Source organism: Argiope bruennichi, chromosome 3 (assembly GCF_947563725.1).
Source record: "Argiope bruennichi chromosome 3, qqArgBrue1.1, whole genome shotgun sequence".
Classification (NCBI taxonomy): Eukaryota; Metazoa; Arthropoda; class Arachnida; order Araneae; family Araneidae; genus Argiope; species Argiope bruennichi.
In genome coordinates this window covers 7,603,204-7,621,210 of record NC_079153.1, presented here as the reverse complement: position 1 = coordinate 7,621,210, position 18,007 = coordinate 7,603,204, and the positions used below count along the sequence as shown (strand labels likewise).

The 18,007-nt window shown below is 28.0% G+C and overlaps 1 protein-coding gene across 2 annotated transcripts in view; it reads left to right on the top strand.

Annotated features, from left to right (window-relative positions):
- Window positions 1-18,007, top strand: part of LOC129963242 (teneurin-m-like) — a 638,728-nt gene that overhangs the window by 35,287 nt on the left and 585,434 nt on the right. The window lies entirely within an intron of this gene.

The window sequence follows — 18,007 nt, the reverse complement described above, 5'->3', positions numbered from 1 at the left end:
GAGAGAAAAAATAACGTAGTTTTAGAACAAGCGAGAATTCGTTCAAAATAATTCGGTAATTTTTTTGCTTATTTATGGAAAAAAAGGCTTCAAGAAAAACGAGTTCCTTTTTCTCAATGTAATTCGAAAACGAACTCAATAGAGTTAAATCACAATAAATTATATTTAACGTCCACTTTTTCTTAAACGGCTGAATGTTATTCTGACATCAAACAAGGAATTCCAAAGTTATTTGATATAACTACATTGTAGTTGTTGCATTTTCTTTTTAAGAAACTTCATTTCCTAGCATTCCACTTCATCCACCTTCGCGACAGCGATGCCAAATTTGTCGCTTCGAAAATCACATCGTGCCTTAAGAAGTCGCATAAATCACAATTTATGAGCGCATTAAGTTGAGCTTTAACGGCGATAAAAATGCAACTGTTTCTTTTCTTCTTGGCGCGGTCAGCCAAGAAGCAAAATAATGAAAGCAACTTGAATTTCATGTGAACAAAAAGAATGAAAAAAGATGCAAGTGAGGCAATTTTCTCTCAATTCATCCGTGCATCAGAAGAGGGATTTCGAAGAAAAATTTTCTTAACTCTTATGAAGTGAATTTCTCTCGTCTTTGATGTATTTATTTTTCGCAAGCGGTAATCTTGAAAATATTGGTAGATTACGATGTAATATTGCTTAGAATATGCAGAAAGCATTTTGTAAATTAAAATAGGAGCTTTCGAAGTAACAATCCAAGTATATTCTCTGAATGATGGAAAAATGCTGAGATGGAAATCAAACAAGAAAAACAAATCATATCTCATCCAAAACAATTTCCATCAAATTATACGGTATATCATTGAAATAGATGAAATCAATATTTTTCTATAACTTAGAACATTAGCATATGCAATAAAAATCAGTTTTATCAAACCATACATAAAAATGCCAATGACTTTATTTTCATATTTTTTGCATTCTTAGTCTTTATTTTAAATTTTTAGTTACTAAGAATTATTTTCATAAGTTTGTTTTAAATATTTATTTAATATTCTGAATAAAAATACACATTTCTTACTGTTAGCAAAAAATTGATGAAAAAGCATGCATATTTTCTTCTGTTTTCAAGAATGAATTTTATAATTCAGATATCTGAATTATTTATTTCTATATATTTCAAAAATAGTTAATTATCATTAAGACCCTTCACACAACACTGTATGCACAAGCAAAGTGTAATGATAATTATAGACTTTTGCAGATGAAGACAGTAAATACTCAAAATGCAGTGCGCTTGAATATTATTATATTTCACTTTACCACATTAAAGCATTCTTTGCATCTTAAATTAAAAACTATAAAAGAACTATTACACGCTTGTTTTGGAATTCTGGGTATTCTGAAACATCATCATTGCGAGAGAAAGATAAAAGAACTTAATTTAGAATCTTAAAGTCATCATCGGTCACAACCCAACCTTTCCCGTAGAAATGAGAATTAATCACCCTCACGATATGATTTCGCCCATCAGAAATGTACCAGTACCCGTATTTATCTGGGAGCTTCTGATCCACTTACTGTAATGCCACCTGTTGAAAGAACTAAAAAAAATCTTTAAATTTGTTAAATGCAACAGTATAAAAATCTCTAATAGTGGAGACTTAAATGACAAATTCCATTAAAAGAAACGCAGCGTAAGGCAGAAACTTAAAAAAAAGCCTTTATCAGACGTCATATATCGCAAAAACGGCATGAAATCCCTAAAAACCCGTGGATAGCTTTTCTCTCAGAATTGAAGCCGTCATTGAATCAAAAAGTGGCACAAAATAATATAAATAATTGGTACATATTCAGGATACTCAGGTATCAAGGTATTCGGATACTTTTCAATTATATTATGAACCAAATTACATAATGCTGAAAATTATGTTTGTGATAATAGCAAAAGTAAAATAATATGTAATGTTATATGTGATGTTAAAGTTGTTTATTTTGATATATTTCTAACCTTTTATAAAATTCATAAAATTCAATATAGCTTTTGAAGATCAGAATTTAAAGAATTTTTTGAGATTCTCTAGTTATATAGCTCTTATTAATGAACAACAGAAAGCTCGCTGCTTTGCCGATACCTTTTTGAATTTTAAAAATATTCAACTAGAATTTGTAAATAAGTTACTCTATAATCTGGCTCTGAAGTTATGAAAGGAAAATGCTCCAGTACACAAATTTTAAATTTATGTACTAGAAATGCTGATATTTTTTTCAAATATTTTTAAAACTCATTGTAAATTTGAATGTAGTAATTCAATGTAGCAATTTCAACAAATTTCATAAAATTCATAAATAATTCCCTTGAAAACTCCTCTATTTTTTAACAAAAAATATATATGTGATACAAAATTTATGAAATTCATAAATACTTTCCGTGAAAACTAATTTTTTTCAAAAAAAGTTTATACAAAAATTTTATATTTGGGAATTTTCAAATAAAACGATTTATAGTTTTTGATTGTGCATAATATTTTTGCGAAAATACATACAAGACTAATTTGAAACAAATAAAAATATTTTGGGAAAATTTTGAATTGTTATATGTTTTCGGCAATAAAAAAAATCTCCATCCTTCGCTGTTTCATGAATTTCAGACGGTAAAAATCAACATCCTTCTGACTGAATATCAACATTAAAATGTGAGTTTTAGCATATTTTTAAAACATGTTTGAAATTCAGAGCATTTCGTTCAGTATTTCTGGTGAAATTTGGAAAAATGTATCAATCTAAATTTGCCTGAAATTTTGCCTTTGTGATCTTAACATAACACAATGTAGTTTAAATATTTAAATGTAATTTAAAGTTTTTTACATTTTTCTATTTATTTTAATATGAAATTAAGTACCTGCGAACAAAATAACGATATATTTTCAAACAAATACGAATAAACCTTTCTAAATTTTTTTCACATAAATTAGTTTTTAGAAAAATATTTGTAAATAAATAAAGATTTATGAGTTTTATGCATCAAATGTCTGTTTCAAAACATCATATTAATTATCAGAAATGAAGAGACAAGGAATTTTGTAATAAAGGAATTATTTCAAAAGTTATTTAAATATGTACATATTTTCAAGAAACTATCTCTCGTTATTAATTATTAAAAATGTATTATGTTAGAATAATAATTATCATCAAATTTTGAAAGACAACATTTTTCGAACATTTTTTGCGTATTTTCATTTTTTTCCTTTCTTTTATCTTTTGATCCAGTGAACAAAATTATTTCAGAAATTGCTTCAGCTTAGAGAGTCAAAATTACTTAACTATAAGAACTCTAAGGAAATTTTTATCGATATCTTATTTGCTAAGTATTAAATTAATTTTCTTTAAAATAGAATATCAAATACTTCCTGATGATATTACGTAATTTAATATATTACTTAATTTCAGATAAAAATTGTGCAAAATTTTGTGAAGGAGAATTTCGGGACACAATTCAGCTTATATCTATATCTATAAAAATTTTTTTGAGATTTATTAATAACTTTAATTATAGCATATGAAAAGGTTGGAACTTAAAAATGATTTATTAAATTTATTCTTAAATTAAATTTGAAATTTTTAAATATTCCTATATGATATTGTTTTTCTTTCTTTGTGGAAACACGGAAACATTTTTCAACTCAGTTTACTGCCGGAGAGGTTTCTGAATCAAATTTCAAAAAATGAAAGCTTATGAATAAATATGACATTTTAAATTTATAATAATGCTTCAACGTAATATATTTTATTAATATCAATCAAATTAATTAATTTTCCACTTTTACATATCCTGATTTCTAAAAAGGGATATCGTTTTTTATTATATAATTATTTATGAATGTAAATGAAACTTTATTTCAAAAACAACAATATTACATGGCAAATTGGTAGATAATTATAGAATCAAAGAAAATATAAGATTATATTGGGATAATTACTTGATTGAATTGTTAGCTGTTAATTGAATGCCATAATACTTTTGTACTAATGATAATTAGATTTAAAATTAATTATCTGATAATAATTTTCATTAAAAACATTCCCCTTGAGATTCTTAAGTAACATAACTCAAACAAATTTATTTTTTCATTTTACGACAGAGAATCGTAAAATTTCAATGCAAATGTGAAATATGGCAGTTTATATATTTATTTTTCTTAGATTTTTGTGAAAAGCATTTTATTCAATAATATGCACTGAATTTCATTCAATTTTTTAAAAAGAAAACTCAGATAACATTGAACAATGAGACATGAAATATAAAATAGAATATATTTGGTAAGTAAAATTTTAAGAATGCCTAATAAATTGGTTTGCAGAAATTAACCTATACTTCGAAAAAAAACTGATAAATTAGGTAAAGATACAAATAATCTGCAGCTGCGCATAAAAATGAAATAAATAAATAAATAAAATAATTGCACAATAATACAACTTAACTAATCAATTTATTAAAATCTCACCATATGTTACGATAACTTGAGATGAAAGTATCACAAGTCCGAATCCCGTTGCTATAATTAGAAATGCATATTGAAAACAGACAGGGAGAATCATCATATAAACATAATTATCCTACTTTAAGTAGAAAGAGTTTTTTTTTTTCAAATTTTTTATCGTTTTACATTTCGTTTAACATGAATGAGGGAAATATTATCATTAACGTTTTAAATTTCGTATATCATGAATGAGGGAAATGATCTCTTTAACGTTTTTTTTCTACATAGACAATTTGTTAAGGCGTAAATTTTTGTTTTTACATTGTCCATTGAATACCTGAAAAATTCTTTTTCTTAATGTCCTTGGATATTTCAGTTTCCAGTTTTGGCTTTTGGCTTATTCCCTGATTCAATGCAAATAATAAACGTAATATATAAATGAATTCTAAGCAGTATAGTAACAGAATATATTTGCATCATTTACATGCCAAATTACAATCATTAGTTTTCTAAAGCTGAATATCTTCAAATATATTCGATACACATCCTTCGTGCGAAATCAAGTGTTTCATTCTGTTTAGGTTGATCAAAATTTAAGATAAACTAAGGGAAATTTGTTTGAAAATAAAACTATCCCACGCCACTCCTTTCCAATCGTGCACCGGGAACCCTAACGAGGTTCGAATCAGCCTGACATTCCTAATACAATTTTACCAATTGAAATACGAGCTATTGCTTGAAATGCTATTTTCGAAATCAGCGTTAAGGTCATACATGGGGAAAAGCATACTAACGCCTTTTCCTAAATCCGAGCCATTCTACTCACAAATGCAGACGTGAAAGGAGGGGCATCGAATGAAATGGAACATGGTAAACAAAAAGACGTTTTTCCCCTAATGAATAAGTGCTTTAAGTAAAACTGCAAACAAGCCATCGCGAGATCAAATCGAATCATTCCGAAAAGTCTAATCCATTAGAAACAAAATAACATTGTGTTTTTTCTTTCCGCTTCTACCTGGAATGTGCGTTATTTTGCCCAGCCTCTTTTCGAATAATCTGTTTTTAATGTTTTTTTATCCCAGATAAAGAAAGACATAGTTCGCCGGATCTTGCAAAATTTAAGTGAATTCCCTTATTCAGGAGATAGTGCATTACCCAGATTTCGGAGTCTTCATATTCTGAATATATATGTATGTAATGCATAATGCAAACTGCATAATGTATAAGGAGAAGAGGTGTCTTTCTTATATTTCTCATATTCTTCCAAGTTTTATACAGATGCAAAACACAGAATTTTGCCTTCAAGTGTCTATACAGATTTTTTTTTCTTCTTGCGCTTAACTCTGCATAAATATGTTGTGGTCCATGGTTAAATTTGTTTTATTCCGGTATATCTGTTAGGTATATTTTTATGCAAATTTAAATTTTGCGTGTTTGGTTTGGTAGATGTTGCTTCGTGCAATGCACGCAAGCAGTTTGCACGTTTAACCAAGCCGCTGCTTTTAGCTTACCCTATCTCAAAATAAAATGTATAACATGTTTCGAAATTTCTTAATACACTACAAGTTTAGGAGAAGGCTAAGATTTATAACTTGAGTTTTTTTTCTAATGGAACATATGTATTAAATGCAATACATTGTATGTATTATATTAAATAAAATACATTGCTGCTTCATAATATTTATTAATAAAACAAACATAAATATCAGTCTTAAAAATTCTTACGTGTTTTCATGTGTCTTGATCATTTCTTTTACTTAAAATAATACTATATATATATATATATATATATATATATATATATATATATATATATATATATATATATATATATATATATATATATATATATATATATATATATATATATATATATATATATATATATATATATATATATATATATATATATATATATAATATTTTTATGATTTTTACAGCATTTTACCATTTTCGTCCAATAAGCTTTGTAAATAATTGTTGTTTCTAAATAATTTTCTAGTCACCCTGATCATTCTTTGTCATTGACATCTAAATCATCATTTTTAAATTTTAGAAACCAAAACCGACAATTGGGATATGACAGAGTAGCATCACCATAAGTATCTAAAAGTGTCTGGAAGGCTTCGGCAGCAGATTTCTTCAAATCAAACAATGAAAGCAATGAATATCGAAAATGCAATTTGGAGCGTGGAATCTGTAATTCCAAGCTTTTCATCCGGGTCTGTGTACACTGAATAACTCAATAATACTAAAAATTGAAAACTTTCAAAATGATAACAATAAAGTAATAGTAAATTGGTAAAACCCAAAACCATTGTCATTTATATAGATACTTCGCATCTTTACCAATAGATGTCGTGGATTAAAATGCATGCAGGTATCTAATATAATCAAAGTTTGTAAGAGGAAAAAAGTTTTTTTTAATTAATAAGTATTTTTAAATCGAATTCGTTTTATTTATTTTCGAAAACTTTTCCATAAGAAAATGTAGATAATAGTAGCAAAAATAAGTTTGATTCTACATGTTTGATAAAATAAAACGGAAATGAAGGTAAGAAAATTTTTATTACAATTTCACTTTTATCAGTATATGAAAACCTAAGCATAAAAGTTGAATTAAAGAAGCGTAAATCAACATAATGGGAAAATAAACCTATATATTCTGTTACATAAATGTATTAAAATCTCATACTTGATTTTAATACATTTATATGACACCTGTTAGTCTATAAAATCCGTGAATTTCTAGAATTTTGGAGCATACAGAATTTAATTGTTGCGTTATATTTACAGAAGCTTTTCATTTCTGTGCAAATAATTTTTAATATGATTAATTCTTTATGAGACACCTAATTTATTGGATGTTTTATGTGCATGAAATAATATTGTATCAATATACAAAGTTTCCGGTATTCAGAGAGTTTAAAATTCACATGAAATATCTTGGATAATAAAAACTACCTTCCGTTAGCATGCACACATGTTATCTTCAGGACATTCATTTTATATTCGGAAAAGCCTTCACTTTGGCGATGCCTTATACGGCTGGTGTAACAACTCTGGACACATTTCCAAAATCTGGTTGACAATAACTACAGAATCTTCCTTAGAGCAATATCGTTTCATGAATCGGTAATAGTTTTTTTTTAAATATTTGCTATGTCTTTTGAATTTGCTCAAGGTTTATCCATTTTTGTGTTTTTTATACATTTTGAGTAATTCAGATGTGATGAAACTTTATTTGTAATTTTGTTTTTGTTTTTGAACATGAATTAGTTCTGTAATTTTGTAGTAACTGCTAGTACCAGGCGCTTTATATCCTCTGGGTGTCGGGGAGGGGGGTGATGGCGAATAAAAAAATGACACTTAAATTAATCAAAAAATTTTGGAGGCAAATTTTTTTTCTGATAACGAAGAAGTTCAACATGAAGTCCTAATAAGATTGAGACAGCAACCCAAAGACTGTTATGGAACTTAATACAGGGGACATTGATTAAACAATGATTTAGGGATAAAGCTATAAATTGGATTATATACAGAGATTTAAATAATTGGAAGTTGTTATAAATTATTTTTTAAACTTTTTGACTAACTTAATAGTTTTCCCTCGAATAACGAATTCAGATGACATTTACTGACTTAAAGAAATATTATTTGAGTAATACTTTCTCAAAATTTCTTTTCCCTAAATATTTCAGAACTTGAAAACTTTTTGAATCGCCTGAGTCGTGATGAATTCTTTAGACTTTTCTACATTTCCTGTAAAATTTTATTTTTAGAGTTGATGGAGTCAATTTCGCTTTTTTCTAACAGATACGTTTCTTATCGACATGAAGTCTATCAGTGCGTGAACTGGGTTTCTGAAACCTGTAGTTATCGGTCACTGCTGATAGATATAAGTACAGGTTGGAATCTAAGTACCCAAAGTCACGTACGTGTATTATCTCGATTAAAAATGGCTGCAATTTGGATAACTGCATGTCACGATGTTAAAAAAAACGGACAAGGGCTTTTTCAGAGAATGATATTCAATAAATCAGTCGATTTTTCGTGAATTAATTAAAAAAGGGGATCCTGTAGATAATAAGGATTTACTTTTCATTTTTTGAAAAGCAGAAAAAAGTCCATTAACGCATTCTTTTAGGCAGCGCGTCCATCGAAATTTTTGAAGAGTTTTTTTTTTTTTTTCATGTGCTTACAATTTATTAGTTTAGCAGATATTTTAAAACTTTTGCTGATTTTTTTAATTCTTGAACTTAGTAAAACATTGCTGTTAGGCATATTTTTATGCATATAAATTGTCTTTGATTTTAAAATTCTAAATCTTTTTTGCAATAAATATTTTAAAATGGCTCAAATCAAAGATATGAATTTTCCAAGCTTTTAAATATATTTGAAATATATATATATATATATATATATATATATATATATATATATATATATATATATATATATATATATATATATATATATATATATATATATATAAGGAAATTATTACATGAAAAATTATCTTTCACATTAATATGCTCTAAATCAATAAATTATATTATTATTATTATGCAAAATATCATGTCGATTTGCAAAAGTAAATTATAATTTTATAAATCCTAACAGCTGGTGCAATATTGTTCATAAATGAGTTATATTCCTGAAAATATAACTAGCATACATTTTTTTTTTGTTAAATTTTAAGGATTTAAATGGAAACATAATTTTTCTTTCTGTTTCACTCATAAAATAGCTTGTCCATATTCCCAAGTTAAAATTACATATTTTTTTTAGTTCTTTACATTTGCTTCAGTTGAATATATATTTTTATATTAATCAAAAGAATATTCAGTGAAATTTATATTTGATTTTAAAATTTTAAAATTAAAGGTATACTTTACAAAGAAATTTGTAGTATTGTTTTAATATTATTTGAATCCTGTGTTAAAATGTTTATTTTTTCTTATATAAACATCTTAATAAATTTTATGAATCTTTCAATTGATTATATTCTATTAATTGGAATTAATTTGAATTATTTTAAAGAAATAAATACTGAGACGCTGTAATTAGATTTGCTTCAAAGTTCTTTTCCAAAACCAATTTTAATATATTCCTAGGAGCTTCTAAATTTATCCAAATCAGCTTCCAATAATATAACTTTTACAACTAACTAATTCTCTCTCCAATGTCTGCAGAGAAATGAAGAATAATTTTGCGAAAGTAAATAAATGATTTGCATGGCTGAGAAATGAAACCTTTGGGGGTTTTCCATGATAAATTTCCCCCCTCTTAAAATATCCCTGAATTTGCAAATGGTTCCTCTAGCAATATCGCCACCGTTAGCAACAAAATGAAACGCAATATCGAATGTTACCTTATCTTAAAAGGAAATTTGGTTGCTACTGAATGCGTGACGTTTAAAACCGTCTAATCCAGAAAACTGCCCGGGAGCTATCTAATACCAATTTGGCTTCAAGTGTTATCCAATTCTCATTAGCAGGGCCTGAATTTATGAGTTTGGCGAGAGGTTGTAAAGAACAAATTAAGGCAGAAGCGCTGAAAATGCAACTTTGCGTCAAGACCGATTTGGACTCCCTGTGAGTTACTGGATAAGGAAGATATTTATTCAGAATTAGATACATAATCTCTTGAGGAGGTGTCTACGTCAATGAAGAAGAGGGCGATGAATTATTTCGTCTAAGAGTCTGACTTTTAAATTGAAGCAGAACTTTTAGAAGCGCTACTGTGACATTCCTCTTTTGCTAAAGCAAGTCATGAGGTTCATCTTTTCCTAGCAATTATTTTTAAGTGTTAAAAAAGCATTTTATAGTTTGTCTTTTTCCTTCAGAACTGTTATTTATTAATTTGCATTATTTAAAGGTCATATAATTTTGTGGCTTAAAACACAAAGCGTAAATTTTAAGAAGTTGTTAATTATATGGAAGAATAACTTATTTAACGCCTAACTATGTGGCACATCCTGTTTCAGATACTTATTTCTATTGCACTTACGAATTTAAAGGGCATGGGTGCTATTTAAAGTATATTTTTTTTTTAAACCTTTGATAACTACGCTATTTTAATTAAAGTATAAAGCATCTTAATCTTTTTAGCTCGTTACATGAACCAATACAATATCGTTTGCGAAGAAATTAAAAAGACGGAAGTAAAAATTTGAATTACAATACTGTCTCAAATATTCGGCCTAATGTGGCAGAAGGGTAGGCCGGATAACAAAAAAGCCGGATAGGCCGGAGATCTATGAGTTCATTCCTTTGCCATCAATACCAGAAGACAAAGTTTTTATGCCAAAACTGATTGATAATACGTATTTTCTCACTTCTTATTGAGTATTAACTAAGCCCTCCATTTATCTCAATGTGAACGCAGCAGCAGCCCGGTTAATCACAGAAGCAATTGCCAGTAACGTGTCGAGTTAAAATAGAAGGCTCTGTACTGGCAGTTTACATATGTTTATATATTGTACTTCGGGTTCCAAGAATTTTTAAAATAAAAAGTAAGTTAAAGGATAAAACTGTTCACAATTTAACATAAATTCTATAATGCCCAATTTAAAATTCAAGAAGTATAAATAAGCCATTGAAGTAGATCGTAGGCCTGATTCTAAAGTAAATTGGCTCAAATTGATTTTATTTTTCGCTGATAAATGATTATACATATATGAAAAAATAATCGTAAAATAAGAGTCAAAACATAATTTTTATGTTTTGAAAAAGTCTTTAATAGATGACTTAACAGACACCTTGATTTCCTCATTTAATTACGAAAAAAGATAACTAGGCCGGGTAGTACGGAAGCCAGATAATAGAGAACCGGATACTCGGGAGGGTATTGTATAAGGGAAAAAAAACCTATTGTTAATGAAATAATAAATAAGATCCTATTTGTCGATAATATATGAAATTCGTGTCATCTTATATAACCACTATTATTTCAATTCGTCTTGAAACATATTAAATTTTTACTACTCATATGATATGAATATGGGCGTAATATCTAATCATAAAACATGAAGTTTTATTTCTCAGTCTGATGGTAAGATTTAATGATAATTAAATTCGTTTTCAATATAAAAATAAATTATATCCTTTCCCTTGTCAAGTAGCTGGGTTTGGTGCAGTTTAGTTACAATAACATCCCTTTTTAAAGCAATAATAGGGCTTTTTTGGTACAGACGTAATTTTCAAGCGCAGTCAGATGATGAAGACGACTCCTGAGCTGGAATCCCTCTGTCTAATCTTTCGCACCACATCAGCGGGAGGACGTTAGGTTCCGACGGATTTAGCGCGCACCAGACCCGCTTACAGGATGGGTCTTCGATGGAATTGGACCTGGAACTTGAGACCTTGAGTCGAGAAGACCAAGACACTTCGACCCCCATCAAGTAGCTGGGAGAGTGAAGGCTTCGTAGTCTTACGTCTTACGACCGCTACTCAGAATTAGGGAGTTCATCACAAAATCACTCTAGAATTGCTTCGAAACGAAAAGTTAACATAAATAAATTAAAGTATTAAATATTTCTTTTAAGACATTATTTGTGACTTCACCTTGTCCGTAATTCAAAGGCTAATATTTAGTGTTCCAAATTGAACAGGTATGTAGGTATATCCAGTATGAAAGCTAACTAAATTTGAGCGTATTCTGGCCTGTGTATATAGTTTCGCTTTAGAAAAAAAAATACTTTACATTTGGGGGGAAAAATGGCACTACTGAATAAAAATTTGTTCATTAGTGGAAAAGTGTTTAAATGTAAGTTTTAATAGAAAATATGAAATTTTAAACCAGAGAAAAAAATATTTTACATTTTGGCAGAAAACAGAAAGTTGGCACTATTGTATAAAAGTTTGTTTATTTGTGAAAAAGTATCCATATGTAATTTTTTAAAAGAAATATGAAATTTTAAACCTCTGACCAATTATTTTCATAATCGGCATTTTCTGCTGCTTATAAAATAATTACAATCAAAATTGCTTCTCCTTCCTATGGTTAAATTCCTTTTTGGTTTGCTGCTCAATATAAACTTTTCTACAGCAGTTCTAGTCTCTTCAAAATATAGAATCATTCGATGAAAATGTTTAATAGTAAAAGTACCTTGATTCATACTATTTACTGATCGAAATAGCAGAAGCAATATTAATTCTCAGATAAAAAATGTAACAGTAGATGGTAAGTTTAGTATCGTAGTTTATCGCAAATTTTTATATAGAATTATATGGCTAAAATAATTTCAAATACCTTCAATTTTATGCAAATGACTAGTAATAAATTTTAGTACCGGCCTCTAATGATAGTAAGTTTATTACTCTGGAAAATGATGCTTCTAATTTAATAATATATTTTTTTTTCTTTTTTACTGCCAGAGGTATACGAAAAATGCGGGGAAAGAGGAACTATAAATAATTTACTCTGAAAATCATCAATCTTCATAACACCAGAGTAAAAACTTCATATGTACACATGTTTTATCCATACATGCACACACTTGAAATTGATATTATTTCAATCTGCAAGATAGAGTTGTAACTTTATGTTGGAAAAAATGGCAATAAATCAGTCGTTGTTTAATGCTAATTACTGTTTCTCAAATTTACGACCTCCATCCCTAATATCTGCCAGAGGTCTACGAAAATTGCAGTGAAAGAGGAACTATAAATAATTTACTCTGAAAATCATCAATCTTCATAACACCAGAGTACCAAGTTTCATATGTACACATGTTTTTTCACACATGCACACACTTGAAATTGATATTATTTCAATCTGCAAGATAGAGTTGTAACTTTATGTTGGGAAAAATGGCAATAAATTAGTAGTTGTTTAATGCTAATTACAATTTCTCGAATTTACGACCTCTACCCCTGATATCTGTCAGAGGTCTACGAAAAATGCGGGGAAAGAGGAACTATAAATAATTTACTCTGAGAATCATCAATCTTCATAACACCATAGTACCAAGTTTCATATGTACACATGTTTTCTTCACACATGCACACACTTGAAATTGATATTATTTCAATCTGCAAGATAGAGTTGTAACTTTATGTTGCGAAAAATGGCAATAAATCAGCCGTTGCTTCATTCTAATTACAGTTTCTCAAATTTACTACCTCCATCCCTAATATCTGCCAGAAGTCTACGGAAAAGATAATATAAAAGTACTTCGGGGAAAGCTTGAAATTGATATTATTTCAATCTGAAAGATACAGTTTCTCCATGACATTGGGAAATTACGTAAATGACAACTGAATCGGCCGTTGTTTAATTTCAATTACTGTTGCTTAAATTTACAATCTCCATCCCTAATATCTGTCATCTAGCTCCGAATTTTATCAGTCTATCAAATCAAATTAAATCAAATAACTATGGCGGATGTTCAGTACTTCAGAATAAAATGAATCCCGAAACTTTGATGATCTCTCTGATTTAGTAATTAGTTTTTTTTCTCCGGAAATATAATCTTGTTATTTTTATGCGAATAATGCATTAGTATTCATATCCTAAAGGGTTTGGAATTATTATGAATGGAATCGTTTGCTCCATGTAATTATTATAAACCATAGTATTCTTTGTATACGGGCTCAAGATCAAATGAAAAAAAAATCAAGAGCAATTTATAAACACTACAATTCATCAAAAATTTTAAAACAAAACAATTTCTGTTCTTTTCAAATAATAAATGCTGAATTCCTCGAATGGAGACTAAAAGCATAGAAAATACAATCTCTAATTTCATCAAAAAAGTCAAAAATCAAACTTTTTACAGATTCAAAAGAGGCACTAACTGGCAGCCAATGAATATTGAATGAAACTTAGCTACTAAAATGACACATGGGACAGAAGAGTATAACTCTGAATAACAAAACACTACTTTATTATTTGAATTCTTCCCCTTACATAACAAAATTTAATCTTTACCACCCAAAGTGTATAAGCTGTTGTTTCAAACTTTTATTGGATATGATTGCCCGTCACACCAAATTTATCTTCACGCCTTAGACCGCTTTATGCCTTGCATTTTTTATTACTCTAGAGAACTCTTTAGTTTTGATGATTTAATTATGTGCTCTCGTATTCTACTGATTTAAATAATATGTCCTGAACAGTTTAATGTTTTATAATATGTAATAAACAATCATTTCAATTCATTAAAAATATATTTAATTTTCTTATATAATATTTAATTAACAATAATTATAGTAACATTTAATTTCTTTCAAACCCCTTCATCAAAAGAAATTTTTAATACGTCATATAAGTGATTTAATATTATTTTTTTTCTGTGTAAACTCAGACATATATGAAGCGTGCCTAATATCGACTAAAACAAATAAATGAACTTCATCGCTTATACGATGATCGCAGTGACCTGGTGGTAAAGTCTCAGCTATGGAGTCGCAGGTTTTCAGGTTCGGGACCTGTTTCCACCAAAATACTGTGGCGTATGGTGCAAGTAAAATCTGTAGAGACCAAACGTCCTCCTGCTGTTGTGGAATGGAATTTTGAAAAGGGGGCGCCAGCTCAGGTGCCGTCCTCATCATCTGACAGCTTCTCAAAATTACGAGGACTGTCACAAACTAGGCCATAAGTCAGCACAAAGTTACGGTAGACTAGACATATGTCGGAAGGCAACTCAAGTTATCTTTGAAATTTTCCAGTATGGCTTTTGGGGATGCAGTCCGTCTCAAAAATCTAAGAATTTCCATTATCTATAATTCTAAATATCTTTTCCAGTCAAGTGTAAAAACGGTTACAGAAAAAAAAGTAATTACATTCTTAACCATTTATTTCGTTTCCAAATTTTCTTTGAGCTTTTTTTTTTTTTTTTTTTTTTTTTGTAAATTTATCGTTTACTTTTAAAATAATCGTGACTTTTGTTGTCAAGTTCACAAAGAAATTCTTACTTGAAAGTCAAGTAACAGACGAAATAATTCTGATAAAATGAGCTTTGTTAGTACTTAATTTTATTTTGATGAAATCCGGTTTAACAATAAAATAATATAGAAAGTGGTCATATGAGGAGTTTACACTTTAGAAGAAGATTAGTTTTGAATTTGAAACTATAAAGAAAGAAGTAAGATGCTATCCACTCTGAATTTTCACTAACATTTTCTTTAATCACAATAATATTAATTTAGAATTCTTAATACATTATTCCATAATATAAAATTTTGGTGGAATAATGCTCAGAATAAAAAATCTAAATTGCTGTCATCGCTTTGGATAAATTGAATTTATATTCGTTTCATTTGATGTACTTGTATTTATAATGATTCAATTTATTTTATAAAATATAATCTTTTTATATAGCCATATAAATATTATGAAAATAATATTTTGTATTTTCGAAATGCCTAAAAAAATTAAAGATATTTTGTATATTTTTCATTGCCATTTTCGATATACCTTGAATTGAAATGAATTATTTTATAAACCCTTTATTTCAATATTTTGTCATTACAAAAATATGAATAAAACTACCTAATTCTATATAAACCAATTACAGTAGTGGCATTGCCTGTATTTTTTACAACTGATAAACTTATACTTCAAGTTGCATGAATCCGGTTAATGCTATACAAGAAAAAAAAATGAGTAAAGACTTAAAAAATTGTATAATAATAATCTTGAACATTATGAAGTAAATTCTATTACAATTATTAAAAATGCATAAGGATTTATGTTAAGTATATGATGCCATTTGAATTTCCTTGGATTATTACATAATCAATATTCTATTAGTGAAAAATATGTAGCATTATTAAAAAAAAAAAAAAAAAAAAAAAAAAACCGTTATGTATTAGAAAAATAAATTATAATTTTAAAACACTGGTTATTAAATATAACAACAGTTATTAAAAATTTATAAAAATATTATGAATTCCCAGCCATTTAAATTGCTTAAATTTCTATACAATAATCATTTTATAGGCGAGAAACCTGTAGTATGAAAAATAACCAGTAAAAAAATTAAAAAAAAAAAAAAATGTTATTTCACCCACGATACACTTCAAAAGAGATGTAGATTTCATTTTTACGCAACCGAAGCCCCATCATAATTTATTGAAAATATTCGCCAAGATAAAGAACGAGGCACTTACTTGACGCCCGATGCGGCGCATGACAATTAATGATTCCATCCGTAGTACATGAAGGCCGAGAGACTTTGAGTGCGCGTTGTGTATGTGTATGTGTTTTATTCTGATACCGACTCGGGAGATCGAGGGGGGGGGGAGGAGACGCAAGGGTGTACAAGATTGGTCGAGATCAATAACCGACCACAAGCTTGTGTGTGTGGACAATAGGGGCTGTCGTATAAATTTTAGTTTGTGTTTGTGGTGATAAGCTTGAAAGCTGGACAAAGACGAGAAAAATTGAGGGAATTTCTCAAATGTGTATGACATTCAAATAAGCTATTGCAAAATGATTAGAATAATTAGGTATATATTTTTCCCTTTAACTCAATATGATGGAAAATATGATGCATTGTTTTTGTTAGGTTATCGTTATGGAACACATATTTTAAAGTGAATAAATATAGATAAATTTCATAGTCCTATTTTTATCTTGATCTACGTGATCACTGAAAAAAAAACATACAATACACATGGGAGTTACATAAATCAATTAACTAATTTCAGGATTTTTTAAATTTTTTTTGCAATGTAAATATTTGTAATCAATGCTCTATTTAGAAAAACAAATTGTAAATTTTTTGCGATAAACATAATTCTGTAGCTAGAACTGAATCACCTGGTAATAAAAAAAAAGTTTTTATTTTTAAGTTTATTTATTCCATTTATTTTTCAAAAATAGTGTTTGCAATTACTTTTTTAATTTGCTTTTATAACATATTAGTATACATTTCTCTCTGAACTTGCCCAACATTTCTTTGCAGATTAAACTGAAATATGGAGATATGGCAAAACACTTTTTTTCTGTACAGATTTTTTTGGAAAAAAACGGAGCAAAATTAATACGAGATTGTTTATTCTTGAAATTTACGATAATGACTTTCAATTGAACAATTTTATTGTTTAATTAAATTCATTAAATTAAATCGATTTTTTGTGTGATATATTCAACTTTGAGATTATTTAAGCACTGCTGTATGATATATAAACCAGTAATCACAAAATATTTGTAATATAATTACTTCAATCGCTATATAATCCTTGTCTCAAAGAAATATTTTACATATTTCTTTCATGATACAAAATTATTCATTTCGCTTTATTTCAATTCTTGTAGCATAAATAGTTTTAAATAGTTCTATATGATTAAAAAAAAAAAAACACTCCAAAAGTTCTAATAGACAGCATATTTCAATATAACTTCACTTAGTCCTTTTTTTTAAATGAAAAGGCTTGACAAAAGTCATTAACGACTTCATATAATATGTGTTTATTAAAATAATTAAAGTAATTTATTTATTAAAATAATAAAATGCATCTTTTCTATTTTCTAAATAAACTGAGAAGTGTCAACGTGAAAGGAAAATTAAATATTTTCTCTGTATTTTTATGAATATG